General features: G+C 39.8%; 1 pseudogene; it reads left to right on the forward strand.

Moving 5' to 3' along the window:
• Positions 1-8,762: 8,762 nt before the first annotated feature.
• LOC124994274 (UDP-glucuronosyltransferase 2B31-like) overlaps positions 8,763-16,158 on the forward strand; it is a 29,615-nt pseudogene continuing 22,219 nt past the window's right edge.

Raw genomic sequence — 16,158 nt, forward strand, 5'->3', positions numbered from 1 at the left:
GAAAATCAGAACCAAAAATAGTTTCTATCCTGTTCTTTGTTACTTTGCTCCATAACCTGGCAAATATTCCTTAACTTCTTTAGTATCAATTTCTACTTTGTAATCCGTTGATTTAGGGTCAGTATATGGTAGGACGTTATAGAAAAGCAGAATTGTCTAGGTTTTCTTGGAGTTCTGTTTGGACAATAAATAGCCCAACATATTACCTAGGAATTTTTTCATATGCTTATACACACATAAACACACACACATACACATACATACACATTTGATCATGTTTTGTCACTATAATCATTAAATATAGTATATATTTTATAAAATTGTGTAATTCACTGGGATGGGCCAATTAAACATTATGTGTCAGTATAATTTTACTGAATTAATATCTCAAAAGTTACTACACATCCTTCATTGCAAAATCATAGGACAGTTACTTTGAGCAGTTACCTACAATATTAATGTTAGATAGTTTAACCATGGATATCTATCTGTTATATGTTCATTTAAGTTTTAACAAGCGACATGAGACTATGCTTCATGATATCTGAGAAATTGTCATATCATTTTTCCTAGGTAAATGTGAGATACTCAAAGTAAAATTACTACATTTTTAATAGAGTTCAGGAACATCCCTAGCTCAATTATCCAACTGCTATTTCTACTAATTTCAGTAAATTAAAATTTCCTCTCCATAATAAGAGCTCTTGATAGTATAAAATTAGAAGAGTTGAGAGATGAGAAGTATGATTATCAAAATCACAATTATAGCATTTACTTATGAATAAAAGGGCCTTTACATAATTTGTACATCAAACATTTTACATGAAATATGCATTTTAACAAGTTCATTTGAATTCTGTTGACTGCTGTAAGTGAACAATATTTAATTTATTGCCCACAGTGATATTTTTATCCAGATTCATTTCAAGAATTGTCAGTGCAGTGCTACTTTCTGAATAAAAAATGCTGCTACATGGTCTAAAAGTTACCTGTGAATAAGTGAAGAAAAGGATAGAAAATGTCTGAAATGAAAAATATTATGGGAATCCAGAATGTGTGGTTACTAACACTCATAACTTTCTTCTTCCCTTGTGCAGCACTAATATGTGAATGGAATTTATGATTCATATGGTTATATTTTCTACAAATATGAAAGTATTTGATGTTCCATTGTTATTCTATGAAAACAAAACAAAAAAGTCCTAGATCTAGCATTTTTTAGGCTAAAATAATGTCGATATACTCAAAATAAATTTAAAGATATTTTTCTGAATAAAGGAAGGGATAAAGCATAAAGGGTCGTTGGTTAAAAAATAAAAAACCTGGGTGTCTCTTATTTGTATCAAGTAATAAAGCTCATTACTTTATAAATGTATGACTTAGAGAAAAACTTTTTTTTTGTTAGTGGAACATTTGTAAATATTAAGAATGCCTGCAATGTGAAAAGACACAAAGGACACCTGCAGACCTAAAGTTAGTCAAATGGGGATCTAAATACAGATTTTTTAACAAGTTCGAAAATTCAGTTCATCCCATCTAGTACAGATTTTCTTATCATTAAATCTGTACTATGTATATTTGTCATAGTCAAGGAAAACAAAAACAGAATGAAGAGTATTATACATTTTCTTGGAGATTATTAAAACAGAAGATTTTTTCTTATTTAAAATGAATATATTCTACAAAGTATTCATTGTCTTAGTAACAAACTTCTGTAGCTTATGTGATAATGTTTCTCACCTGTCATCTGCAAAATAGGCAGGGGTAAGTGCAGGCTCATTACTAATGATGCCTGAAGAACAAAAGTATAAATAATGGTCCAAAACCAAAAAAAAATATTTTGAATATACAATATGCTGTTATTTTCATAGTTTAAATGTGGATTTTAATTGGTCATTAAGTAAATTCTAGATTTTATTAAAGCCTTGCACAATTATTTTCGTTTACTTGCTACTTGTGAAATTTCCTTATTGCCAAAAACTGTAAAGATATCTTTCTCTTTTAAAATATTTTTTAATCTGAAATAAATTTTTCATGTATTTGATTTGAGTAGAGGAACACAGCAAAAAATAAATCTAAGGTAATGAAAAAATAAGACAAAAAAATTGTGTTTGTATGATGGGTAGACAATTATGTAAAATCCTAAGTTACAAATAGAGAAAGTCTAAATTATTTTTAGAATTTTATACATAAAATATGGCCTTCTAAAATTTTAGAATTGGATGTAAACAATACTTTTGAAATAGATAAAACAACTGATTTCATGTTGGCGAATGGCTTATGTGGTTTGCCAGAGAGGTATTTGATTAAGGAAGAAAAAGGTATATGTAGTTAAGAACAGATTAAATATTAAACCTTATTCAAGGAAAGAAGGAAAAGATTTAATTTCTCTGACTTAAAAGACTTAATCTCAATTCTGCAGTATGGATATATTCTTTCCCTCTTAAAACAACCTAAATGTAGGTTTTTTTTTTTTTTTTCTTTGTAGGAACTAAATTTCTTTATTAAGCTTACATTAACTCTCCTTGCTGATATGATATATTAATAGATAAATCATTTCCATACGACTTTACACATAACTGAATAACATCAGCCATTATTATATCATGACCAGAGTGTCAACAGGTATTTTTTTACTATATTTGCAGTTCTACAAATAATAACTAAAATTTCAACTACTGAGAAAAATATTTGACCCATCTCCACCTCAAATACATGATATAAAAAAGAAATTGTTCAACTACAAGTGGAATCTCCACAAAAAGCCAGGCATTGAAGCCCAGAGTAATTAGACAACAAATTCTGCAATGCCACCTTGTGAAACACGAGACAGGATCATGCCCCATGACCATGACTATCATCAATGAAATAACAGTTATTTTTTTTTTTTAATCTTCAGAAGAGAATATCTTGCTTTTATTTCCTGAGTGGACTAACTAAGCGCTCAGATATCTCTTTTCTCCAACTATGATAGGACAAGCAATAAAAACATCCTAAAGATCTGCCTTGGTTTTGCGACTTTGGAGTAAGATAATAACCTCTTTTTCTCTTCAGTCCTCTATTCCCATTCTTGAAAAGACCATATGGGTGGGCCATTTTCCACATTCTGAAATCCTGGATCTTAGATATGTGTCCAAGTTCTTGAAGAGAAGCTGTTTTCCTGGCCCAAAGGGACAAATAAAACCTAACCAAAGAAGCATGTCTCAACATTGAGTTTGAAGGATGGGCCCCCTACTGCAGGTAGTTCTTCCCTCACAGTAAGTCTCTTTTCATTGGTATTGAAAATAATAGCTAGCCTCCTGATATACCTCAGGGAGACAAAGTTGTAGAGGTGAGACATGGCCTATCAATCTTCTTCAGCATTTTGAGACAGATGCCATATTGCTTATTGGAACAGAACTTAGTAATATTGTAGCTGGGGCAGGAGGCCTGTGGATCAGTAGGTGTAGAGCAGCACGGTGTTCACTCCTGCACACCTACTTCCTTGACGTGAGCACCTTTGTCCAGCCAAAGTCCACAGAACTTCAGTCATACTCCACGGTCACATCTCACAACGTGCCACTCAAAATCAGTCTTCTACTCAACCCAGTAAGGCTGGGTGGAAGTTCACTACTTGGTGAAGTGGTTGAGTACATGACTTTTCATCCAAATGTGGTACCCGAATGTGAATAGAGTCCCACATCCAGCACTGATAGCAACTCCACTGCTGACTGGTGACAAGAGCAGTAATGCAGCTGGAGTACAGGGAACGATCATTTACTTTGGGTGTTAGCAAGGTCAAGTCAGATGACAGATTTCCTAGGTATTCACAGAAATGGTTCATGGGCAGGCAGTTGACGTCAGACAGGAAGGTATTAAGAATGCTAATGTGGTTCTTGGCACATTGGGGAGTAAGTTCTCGGGGTAGAACTGGTCTTTTCCTTCGCATGTGATGTGGTAGTCTGCATGTGGTGGTTTATGAACACCTCAGAGTCCTGTGGTAGTAAAGGTAGTGTTGGGCTCCAGTCCAGTAGGCAAAATGCCAGGCTGATGGACCCCTCCCAGGGCTCTCAAATGATCTTCAGCGTCTGGGCCCCATTCATGGGAAATTGAGCTACCGAGGGGCCATCTGCATTGTGTGAAGCAGGTTCACATTAGTATTGCAAGAAATACAAGAGGGTATAGCAGTTGGCAGACAAAATTTTTTCATAGAATCTTTCCTGTTCTCCCTTCTCTAAATCAGTACCTAGCACTCTGCTGGTTTCCCTAAGCAGGATTTGGGACATGGAATGGGGGTGAAATCCAAGCATTTTCATTAGGCAATGAGAAAACAAGATTTCACCACTGGATTATTACTTTGAAAGTTCTAGTCTTGTTGAATATAATGTCCACTATTTAAAACAAAAACTATTAGTCACAATCCTTTTACTTGCCTTCACTGAAAATCAGCAAAACTTTCCTACATGCACAATTCTGAAAAAAAAAAAAAAATCATTAAAAGATGAATGTAACATGTGAAGCTTCAGACTCAACTACACTAGAGGACACAAAACACCACATTCCCCAATTTTTTATTTTCACAATCATCCTTGAGAACCACTATTTGTCTCAGTAGTGCTTATGTCAAATAAAAGTGAATAAAGTCTAACTTTAAAGAAAATAATATTGTGTGATCCTGTGCTTGAAAAGGTAAGATTACAAACATACAACCCATACTTATGTCTCATCTGAAATAGATCTCATTACCAACAGGATTACTTACTTTCACATACTTTGGGAAAAGATGTTGACCTCAGAAACTCTGTGTTTGTTGAAAATAATAGGAGTATTTTTCTCAGTAAAATACTGATAGATAATTATTTCAGAAGCTAACTATCACCATTCTCACAATTGTCATAAGAAGGGATGCAGATCAACTGAGTCCTGATGGGACACGGATTACTAAGAAAATACAAGGTTTGCATTATGAGAAAGATATAGATCGAAATAACAGTGTCAACTAGAGAATCTCATGAGTACATCTCAAGGAAGAGAAACAAATAACTACCTCCTTTTCTTAGTTAAGAACTTACTAGGGCTGGGGAGATAGCTCAGTTAGTAGAGTGCTTGCCTTGCAAGCACAAGGCCCTGGGTTCCATCCCCAGTACCACCAAAAAAAAAAAAAAAGAATTTACTAAAGGTTCATTCATTCTGGAGAGCGCAGAAAATGTGCATACTAAATCTTTCAGATTGACTCCAAAAGAGATTCTAGGACTAAAATCACAGTGAAATTATACAACGCTCCCCCCAAAGATAACATATTAAAAGCTACCCTAGAAACACAACAATTGAACTGCCTTCAAACTATCAGTAATTGAATTGGCAACAGACTTCTCAACAATAAGAGTTGTGAAACAATGGAGTAATACTTCAAAGTGCTAGCGAAAAGTGACTATCAGCACAAGATATGTACACAATGATAGCATTTTCAAGGTACAGAAAAAATGTAGACACATAAAATATGAAAAGAATTACCTCTTCCCTTACCTCATATTTTAAATCAAAGAGCAATTTCAATGAGAAGAAAATTAAACCAAAAGGAAAGAAGAAAAATACAAGCAAAAATGAGAAAAACATCAGTAAAATGAAATTTATGTAATTATTGCAGTAGCATTAATATTAATAAGAATAAATTACATCTTATAAGCTCAGGCTAGGGATTTAGCTTAGTGGTAGAGCGCTTGCTTAACAAGCACAAGGCCCTCAGTTCAACAATCCAATCCCCAGCACTGCAAAAAATAAGATTGCATAAAAGATTAAAAATTTTGTGAACGCTGTCAAAATCAAAATGGAGTTGTTCATGTCAGGACCAACAACAACAAAAGACAGGGAGTTATGAAAGAGGTGATGTCGTGCACCTTTACCTGATAGTAACAACCATCACAACTACTACAGAACCACAACCTTCAGCAAAGTCTACAACAACATACTTTTGCTTTATATATTTGTAGAAAGCACTGATCAAAAATAAGTAAGTGAAAGAAAAATTAGTAGAGGAGAGGAAGGACAATAAAGCAAAGGAGGAGAGGAGGGAAAGTGAGGAACAGGGACTGAAATGGAATAAATTAAATTCCATGGACATATGATATTGTGAAAATGAACACAATTTCTCTGTGTAACTCTAATGCTCTAATTTAAAGGAACTATGTATGATTTTTAAAAAGAAAGAAAATACTTTTGTGAGAATATCTCATCAATGACTCTTCAACCTTGGATTGTGTCACCCTAGTTACTGCTCATTGAGGATGCTGAGAACTGTGACTTCAAAACAACTTTCATAATTCTCCTCATTTTACCTTTAAAAGTTTCCCTTTACTCTGTGATTTTTTAATATGATTATGGTTTTCCATGGTTTTCATTTTTCACATTGGGTTGCTCTCTGCTTAATCTCAAATAAATATTATTTTTGCAGTCCCTATTGTTTAGGTTAAAAGTCTCTACTTAAAGATGTAAAAAGTAAGGAAGGGGGAGGTAAGAATGGACTTAGCTCATGTTAAGGTATTTGTCTAGTTATCAAATTACTTTTAATATTGATAAAATAATATTTGAATGGGAGCTGCAAAATTTTAGGGTCAACATTAAAAGTATAGAAATATTACTGTGTTTCCAAGTTAAAAAAAAGGAAATGTAAACACAGAAGAACACAGGAAATGGGAAAAATAGAATAAATGAGTTTTATAGCACTGCTGTTAGGGATGTTTTGTTATTTTATTTCCTAGATGGGTAGCACAAGCAAATTATAACACAAAATACAACAGCAAACTGGATAGGTGAATAAATATTCAGTATCTATTGGGACAGTGAGACTATCTTTTTCTTTTCAATGACAGTAAAAAAATATCAAGATGTAAAGGATCCTAGAATTGAATTGGGAAGAAAAACATTGGGACCTTATCATCTTGAATGATTGTTTCAAACTTACAAACTTTATTAAGTAATAGAGGAGCTTACTAAGGAAAAGATAAAGACATATGCCTGCAAGGAAAGTTGTGGAATATTAAAACATTCTGTCAGTATGTTAATTTCTAGGCTTTAAAAAAAAAAAGTATTTTAAGATTTTACCCCTCTTCTTTAAATAAAAAAAAAAAAATCATTCATAAGTAAGGTTGGTAAGTATGGAAAATGACAAATCTCAAAATAATGTGGCCCAGGGAGAAGGAATGAAGGAGTTACTAACTTTCCCATGGACAAAAGGGGCCTGAGGAAGGAGATCTCCATCAAGTCTGAAATGACAGTTTCTGGGAAGAGGCCAAAGCATTGATCCACCCTAAACAAATTCTTTCCCAGATACTGACCCCATACCCGCTGACCCCACACCCTCCATCCAGTAAAGCTAGCCCACCCTGACTGCTCATTAACTAAGTCACCTCTCAGTGTAACCTATAGGAGCCTAAACTCCCCCTTTGGCCAGTGGCTCCTTTTCCACCAGGAAAGTGGGTCCATCAGAGTCGGCACTCTGTTTCCAAATAAAAGCTGTGCTGAGCTGATCCATGAAGATTGAGTCTGGTCTGGTCCTTTTGCATTAGCATTTGGTTCCCTGACTGGGAGATGGGAGTAAGGTAATATTTTGTTCTTCCCCATACCCCCAAACCCATTCCCTTTCCCCACAGTCAGTTAAACGACTGAGGAGGCCTGGAAAGTGACTGTTGAGTGTCTGAAACTTCCCTGGCTTTCTGAAAGTCAGGGTCCCCCCAGCCACCGCTCATCTGAGCTATGGCTGAATCCAACTGGCTGTTTCCCCACCCTGCAGAACATAGGCCCTTTACGCCCTCTGCTGTCCACTTTATGTGGAAGAAGTTTGGTGAAAAGAACAGAGAAAAGCTTAAAGCAACTGAAGGCAGTAGGCCAGAGTGACTCTGGTGCTGTACAAAGGTCTTAAGTCAAAAATCTGACTCCAAACAGCCCTTAGGGGTACCAAGTATCAACCACCTGCTAAACTCTTGTGGCTTTATGCCACATGGACAGTAAAAGGTTTTATACCAAACACCTTTTTTGGCAGGGAAGGAGTCCTATTTCTACTTCCTCCCCTTTCCAAACTTCCCTTCCATTGAACACCCAACAAAACTTCATGGATCAGGGACTTCCTTGCCATTTTGCTTCTGCATCCACACTATCCTTCTCTCCTCTCCAGAGAGGTAAGATTCCATCCTTCTGGTTTCTTCCAGGTAGATACCCCACCCTTTGGTTATCCAGAACCCTGGAGGTCCCTCATCACTGAGATTGGAGTCAGGACATTTCCCCATTTCCCCAGTAGGAAGAGTCCAGTCTGGTGACTGGCACACCCATGGCTTAAGAGTGCAGAGGACTCTCTGTCCTTAGCTGTGACTTCTATTGAGCCTCTCCAAATAGGGGAACTGTAATACAAAACCGATACTCTGCTCTTTCAGGTGCAGCCATTTCTCCCCACCTCCCAACCACTTGTCAATCTGTGCCCCCCCCCACTCTTACATTACAGGAATTTCCGGCCTAGCTACAGCTATTCCTGCTTCCCACGTAAGTCCTAACATGCTAGCTAGCTATTGGTTCATCAGCCAGCTTGCAAGTATTCTCCTCTGCTATTGGTTCCTTCCAGCCCGGGAGATTCCAATATCTGGGAGAAGCATTCACGCCATCTTTCTCTTTTCCTTTCTTTTCACCCCGGAGCCAATACGCTAGTTGTCTGCATAATAAAGTTTCTTGCGTGAGGCCCTGTGTCCGCCGTGGATTTTTCTGGGAGCTATCGTTGATCCGCAACTAAGACGGGCATGCGCAGTGGCAGTTCCGCGGAAGGGGCTGGAACTGCCACAGGTCCCGAGCTGAGCTGCATTTTTCCTTACAGGAACTACCCTGTGCGTTCCCAGAGACAAACCCTTGGGCTGTCTCTTTACTAATTTTACAACCCTCAACTCCTAAATTGACCTCATTAAGTTCAGCATTCTAATTTGGCCACAATACAAATTAGATGATCTGCACCAATGGCCCAAATATAAAACCTTTGATCAAGAAATTTTCCAAAATTAAAAAAAAAAAAATCACCTATTACTGATTGCCTAAATTGTCTGAAATGTACAGAATGGCAAGGTCGTCTGAGGTTCCCTACCTCCAAGCTTTCTTTTTCCTTCACTCAATTACCAAATACACCACCCTAGACCTTCATACTCCTGCTGATCCTCTTTCTCCCTGTCCAATTTATTAGCAGGTCTACACCTGATACCCATGAAATACTCAGACAGTTAGAGAAGGGCACCCAGACTTCCCAGAAGCAATTTCTAGATACTGCCTTCAAGACCTTTAACAACAGAGAAGATGAGACCAAACAGAAAAAAGCATCAGCTCCTAGCCTCAGCCATCCATAGGCTTCAAAAGCCAGACCTGCTCGTGGCCCCAACCAGACCCTCTAATACATGCCTAGGCCCTGTTTCCAGTGTGGGCATTGGGCAAGAGTGTGCCCTAATCTGAGGCCCCCCACCAAGCCCAAATGTGAGCAGTGGGGAAAATGGAATGTGGACTGTCCCCAGGGAAAACACCCCTCCCCTTAGTGCAACCAGCTTCCCAAGTCCCATACCCTGAGTTCCTGGAACAAGAGGACCTAAATCCCACTGTCTGGTCACCTCAGATAATGCATTCCAGGAGCCCCCAAGTTTTAGGGATGGTGAAAGGTCAAGCAGCAGGCAAATATTCCCCTTCTGAAGAGATTTTTAAGACCACAACTAGCTGGTAAATGTCCTCCCTTAACCCTGACCAGCCCAACAGTCAATGGCATGTCTCAGTAAGGAGCATAAAAATGTTTCATAATTTTCTTCATCCAAGCCATTGTCTGATTACCAGCTGGGGGAAAAGATGGTTAAAAAACCCCAGACAGCAATTTCCCTGGTCAGGCCACACTGAAGCTTGCATTGGAATGCAAATGGAAGGCTCAATAGGAGACCTGAAACTAAGAGGGAAAGAAAAAAGTGTCCCTTTAACTTCTCGCTGACTGTGACACAGAAAAATGATTTCAGGGCTCTCTTCCCCCCCCCCCCCCCTCTCTGAACTCACACTAATCTAAGGCAAAAAGTAAACTATATGACACTTTACTGAAATAATTAATGGCCCTATCATTTTTTCTTGTACTCATGTTTTTAAAATTCCATATTTTTTGAGCTCATGATTTTAATTACGCATGCCTAGGGGTGTTTTACACTCTGCTTTGTTCAGAGGTCAATTTGCAAGGATTAGCTCTCAGACTAACAGGTTTTAAAAAGCTATAAGCCCTCTCTTTTTTCATTCTGTGTATTGTCCTGTCTGCATGTGTTTGTTAAAATTGTCATATAGCTGAATGAACTCATAAATTAATATTTCAAAAATATAGATCCAGGTATCTTTAATTCACAAGATTTAGAAGGTTAGACTTAAACTGAGTAAACAAATGAGAATAAATTGTGTCTTTAAAGTTACTAAGTGAAAACTATTCAATGCCCTGATTCTTATACTTAATAAGTTAATTAGATTTGACATATATGGATTAATCTTCATAAATGTCTTTGTTAGAGGCATCTGATTAATTTGCAAAGTTAAAATGCTAACTACTAAATATAACATCAAATACTCTTAACTTCTTGAATTCCATGGGATGATATACTTTAACATTGCATTTTCATGAATTGTCAAACAGATGTTACAAGGGGTCCACAAGTTTCAACTGTATAAACATAAAGTACTTCTTCTTATTAAAATGGAGTAATTTTTCTAAATTCATAAATTTCATAAGGGTTGTTTCAAAGTGTGAACAAAAAAAAGGGTCAACAGATAGGAAAGAGAAATTAGAGGATTCTAGGTATGGAAATATATTTAGAAGAAGGGAAAAGAAAATATTTCTGAGTAAGAAAGTCTTTGTGTGATGAAATAAACAACATGAGGGTCTCAGTAAATGAGAAGAAGGTAAGTAAAGGGCAAATTTCAACAAGTTTATGTATAATTAAGTGTCCCGGCCCGCGGGACATCAACACGGGACCGCAAACCTGAGAGAGAAGGAATGAAGGGACAAGAGACGCAGGGAGAGGCAGCAAGACAGGAATTCTGATCAAGCTGCAAATTTTTATTGTTCACACAGGGGTATTTATACTGAGGGAAGGAGGGGTGTGACAAGGTGCAGGCTGGTTGGCTGTGTTCTTCTGCTGGGTTCCTGATAGGGTGCAAATTCGCGCCGGCCGGGAGGTGAGGTTCGCGCCGGCGGGAAGGTGAAGTTTGCGCCGGCGGGAAGGGAGGGGCGCTGCTGCTTATTGTAAAGATCAGAATGTTCTCAGAATAAGAACTTCTTGGTCCCTGACATTTCCCCCTTTCTTATATAAAATTATTGACCATTTTTCGATAGCCATATTTTAAGGGGGTGATAGAGGCTATGCGCTGAGGCGGGGGCGCGGCTTGCCCGAACAGGTACAGAGCTGGAGTGACAATCCCTCGGGAACTGCGCCTGTCTTGGGTTGTCCGTGGCAGAGCAGCATCCTTACCCGTCATTGGATAATGAGGCTCTAGCCCTCATTTCCTGTCTTAGGTTGGTATGAGCTCTCACGAATCTTACCCGTCATTGGCTGTCCAGTTCAGCTCACAGGGGTGATGGTCTTTTAAGATCATCATCACGATCCATCATCTCCAGTCGATGGTAATGAACCTGAATAGGTTTCGCCTGTATAGCCTCAATTTGAGCTTTAAGAAAAGCCATGATCTTGTTGAATATCAAAGGACCTATAGATACAATAAGCAGCAAGCAAAGGAGGGGACCTAAGAAGGGAAGAAGATAGGGAAGGAGTCCACTGAATCCAGTCCATAGTGGATTATCAGCCAGTGCTTGTCGGCGTTTTTCTGAGTCTTCCTGCAGCTGTTTGATCTTGTCCTTAACAATTCCTGACTTGTTGGCATAGAAACAGCATTTTTCCTGCAAAGACAGACAAATGCCTCCCTGTTCGGCAGTTAGAAGGTCTAAACCTCTCCTATTTTGTAGGACCACTTCTGCTAAGGAATCCACCTGATCTTGAAGATCTTGTATGGTGCTTGAGAGTATCTGTACATCAGAAATCAATTGTCTGGATAATTTTGTATATTGAGTAAGAGAGACCCCCAAACCAGCAGTACCTGAGGCCACTGCTGTAGAGGTTGTGCAAGAACAGGGTCTGTCATTCAGGGGATTTTTCGCATAGATTGTTAGCTGCATCTATAAGAGAGGAAGATTCATCCTCAGGGGGAAGGTTTCCGTCCCTGGGTTGTGGTAAATCATTGACCTGTTTGACCAGGCGTTCTGGTAACCATCTTGGGGCTGCTTGTTCTTGATCTAAAATACAAGCTGAGCCTCGTCCCCAAATGAGGACGGGATCTGGGCCTTTCCATTTATTTGTTAAAGGATCGTGCCACATAACAGATGGGCGAGCAGAACTAGAAGAGGGATGCCAATGTCTGTCTGCGGTCGAATGTCCTTCATTGTCTAGGGTAAGAAAGTTAAGAGCAAATAATGCATGATTAAGGCGATCCCTGGGAGTGGTAAATGCAAGGGAAGAGGCCTTAAGGCGGGTAAGCCAGGTTTTTAAGGTGAGGTGTGCACGTTCCACAATGCCTTGACCTTGAGGGTTATATGGAATTCCAGTAGTATGAGAGATTTGAAGAGTGGCACAAAACTGTTTGAACTTGGTACTGGTATATGCAGGGCCATTATCTGTCTTAATATGTGCTGGCTTTCCCATTATGGAAAAGGCTGAGACAAGATGAGAAATGACATCCTTGGTAGCTTCTCCGCAATGCGGTGATGCAAAAATAAAGCCACTAAAGGTATCTATGGAAACATGTATGTACTTTGTTTTCCCAAATTCAGGAAAGTGAGTAACATCCATCTGCCAAATCTGATTGGGCAGTAATCCTCGAGGGTTAACACCCAGATGTTGAATAGGAAAGGAGACAACGCAAGCAGGACACGCTTTTACAATTTCCCTTGCTTGTTGCCTGGTAATTTTACAAAGTAGCCGAAGGCTCTGAGAATTTAAGTGGTGAAGTTTGTGTAAATCTGTGGCCTCTCGGATGGATCCAATAAGAACTGGGAAAAGGGACCGAGTGGCTGCATCAGCCTGAGCATTACCCCGTGATAGGGGACCGGGAAGATCAGAATGTGCTCTAATGTGTCCTAAGAAAAATGGATGTTTTCTAGCCTGAATTAGTCGTTGAAGCTGGTTAAACAAAAAGGCTGCATTGGAGGAAGCCTTAATGGCGGGTGAAATCTCCAATAGGGGCACAGAATGGGCAATGTAAGCACTGTCTGTATAAATATTAATAGGTTTATCAAAAAATGTCATAAAGACTTGTGTTATAGCAAACAATTCTACAAGCTGTGCTGATGGATAGGCAGTGTCAAAGGTGGTGGGCTGATTATCAACAACAAAGGCTGCACGGCCATTGCTGGAGCCATCTGTAAAAACAGTAAGGGCTTGTGGAATAGGAGCCTTCCGAGTAACCCGAGGAAAAATAAATGGATGTAACTGAGCAAAATGCAAAAGGGGGTCATTGGGAAGGTGGTTATCGATTATTCCCAAAAAGCCTGATAGAGCAATACCCCATTCATCCCTCGTCTGTAGCAAAAATTGGGTTTGATCCTTAGTGTATGGAATCAGAATGCTATCAGGGTCTTTGCCAAAATGTTGTCGAGAAAGCAAGCGACCTTTAATAATGATAGAAGCTACCTGAGCAGGATAGACAGCAATAACTTTAGAGGATGTGGCGGGCAAATGAACCCAAAGCAAGGGGCAACCTTTATTTTTAAAATATGGATCCCGCTGCCAGAATAGTCCTGTGGGTGTATGAGGGGTGTGTAATATAACCAAAACCAAAGGAAGGTTATAAGATATTTGTGTAACAAATTGTTGAGCAATGGCTTCTGTGACTTGAATTAATGCTTGCTGTGCCTCGGGAGTAAGCTCTCGAGGAGAAGAAGGGTCAGAATCTCCCCTTAAAATATCATTAAGAGGCAAAAGCACATAGGTGGGCAGTTTTAAATATGGTCTTAGCCATTGGATATCCCCTAGTAGTTTTTGGAAATCGTTAAGAGTGTGGAGATGGTCCACACGCAATTGTATATTAGGGATTTGAATTTGATTAGTTTGAAGTTTGAGGCCCAAGTAGGTGTAGGGGTCCTGTGTTTGAACCTTATCAGGGGCTATCTGAAGTCCCAAGGCAGTAAGGGCTTTATAGAGATCCAAATAACAATTGTTAAGATCATAGGTATTAGGTGCAGCAATTAACAAATCATCCATATAATGTAATATATAAACTTGTGGCCACCGCTCTCTCACAGGGTCTACTGCTTGAGCAACATATTTTTGGCAAAGACTAGGGCTGTTAGCCATACCCTGGGGAAGGACCTTCCATTGAAATCTTTGCATAGGGCCCTGAAAATTGATGCGGGGGAGGCTGAAAGCAAAATAGGGTCTGTCATCAGGATGTAAAGGAATAGTAAAAAAGCAATCTTTTAAGTCGATGACCATTTTATAATAGTCCCTAGGAATAGCTACCGGTGTAGGGATGCCTGGCTGTAATGCCCCCATCGGGCGCATAACCTTATTGATAGCGCGCAAATCCTGTAAAAGGCGCCATTTGCCTGATTTCTTCTTAATAACAAAAATAGGAGTATTCCAGGGTGAGGTTGAGGGTTCCACATGGCCGGCTGTCAACTGTTCCTGTACTAACATAGAGGCAGCCTCTAATTTTTCTTGGGTAAGGGGCCACTGATCCACCCACACAGGAGTTTGAGTTTCCCAAATAATTTTGTCTGCATGGGGTACAGGAGGGTCAGGGACCGACACTAAAAATCCACATACCCAAGTCCAAATTTGTCTGTTTTTTGTATGGGCTGTACAGGCTCAACCTGTCCTTGTCCTAGCCTCCCAAGGCCTGTACCAGGGATAAAGCCCATACGAAGCATTTGATGAGTGACTAAAGAGTCGGGACTAGCAAGAATAACTTTCATTTGGCTTAGAATGTCTCATCCCCAAAGGTTGACAGGGAGATCAGGAACAACAAAGGGGGTAACGGTTCCTTTATTCCCTGTGTTATCTTTTGTGTCAGTCCAATTAAGCACCCTGGAGCTAACTAAGGGGTTTCTTGATTGCCCTATTCCTTTAAGGTCAGTTAGTGATGAGGTGAGGGGCCATTCTGATGGCCAATATTTTTGAGAAATAACTGTGGCATCCGCACCAGTATCTAGGATCCCTCGGAATTTCTTTCCTTCAATAAATAAGGTAAGAGTGGGTCTTTTGTGGGAGATAGGTTGGACCCAATACACATCAGAGGAACCTAAGGAGGCTGTGTTTCCTGGTGAATTTCCTGAATTGAGGGGAAGGAGTATTAATTGTGCAATTTTTGTTCCTGCAGGGATGGCAGCTACTCCGTTAACAGCTGTGGCCAGTATTTTAATTTCTCCAGTGTAATCATCATCAATGATGCCAGGGAAGACCTGAACACCTTGTAAGGTGGTAGGAGCTCTCCCAAGAATAAGAGCACACATATGAGGTGGAGGGGGGCCTACAACCCCAGTGGGTATTATTTGAGGTCCTTGCATAGAGTCTAATATTGTATCGGTGGAGGCACAGAGGTCCAATCCTGCGCTGCCTGGGGTAGCACGTTGGAGGGAGGTGATTGTGGAGAAGGACAGGGAGCCTGGATTGGGCTGGGAGTCTGAGAGGGAACAAACCTTATTGCCCCTGGGTTTGCTCTGGGGGTGGTCGGGGCCAGGGGCTGGCCCCGAGAGGAGTTTCCCGAGAAGTTAGAGGGAATAGGCTGTCCAAGGGCATTGGTCTTGGATCTACACTCCTTGGCCCAGTGGCGACCTTTACCACATTTAGGGCAAAGGGTGAGCGGAGGTGGTTTAGCCCCTGTTTGAGGAAATATGGGTCCTTGACCCAGTTTCCCTGTTGGGCAGTCTCGCGCAAAATGGCCAGGTTGTTTGCAAGTAAAGCAAGTACGTGGGCCAGGGTGGTGAAGGGCCTTGGTGAAGGCGGCACCAATGGCGAGACCCATGGCATGGGCTGTTCCTACCCCGGCACACAGCCTAATGAAGTCAGAAAGGTCCCCTTTATCTTTGTGGGGCCGAAGAACATCTTGACATATTGGGTTGGCATTTTCAAAGGCAAGATATTTTACAAAGGA

Source organism: Sciurus carolinensis, chromosome 10, assembly GCF_902686445.1.
Source record: "Sciurus carolinensis chromosome 10, mSciCar1.2, whole genome shotgun sequence".
Taxonomy (NCBI): domain Eukaryota; kingdom Metazoa; phylum Chordata; class Mammalia; order Rodentia; family Sciuridae; genus Sciurus; species Sciurus carolinensis.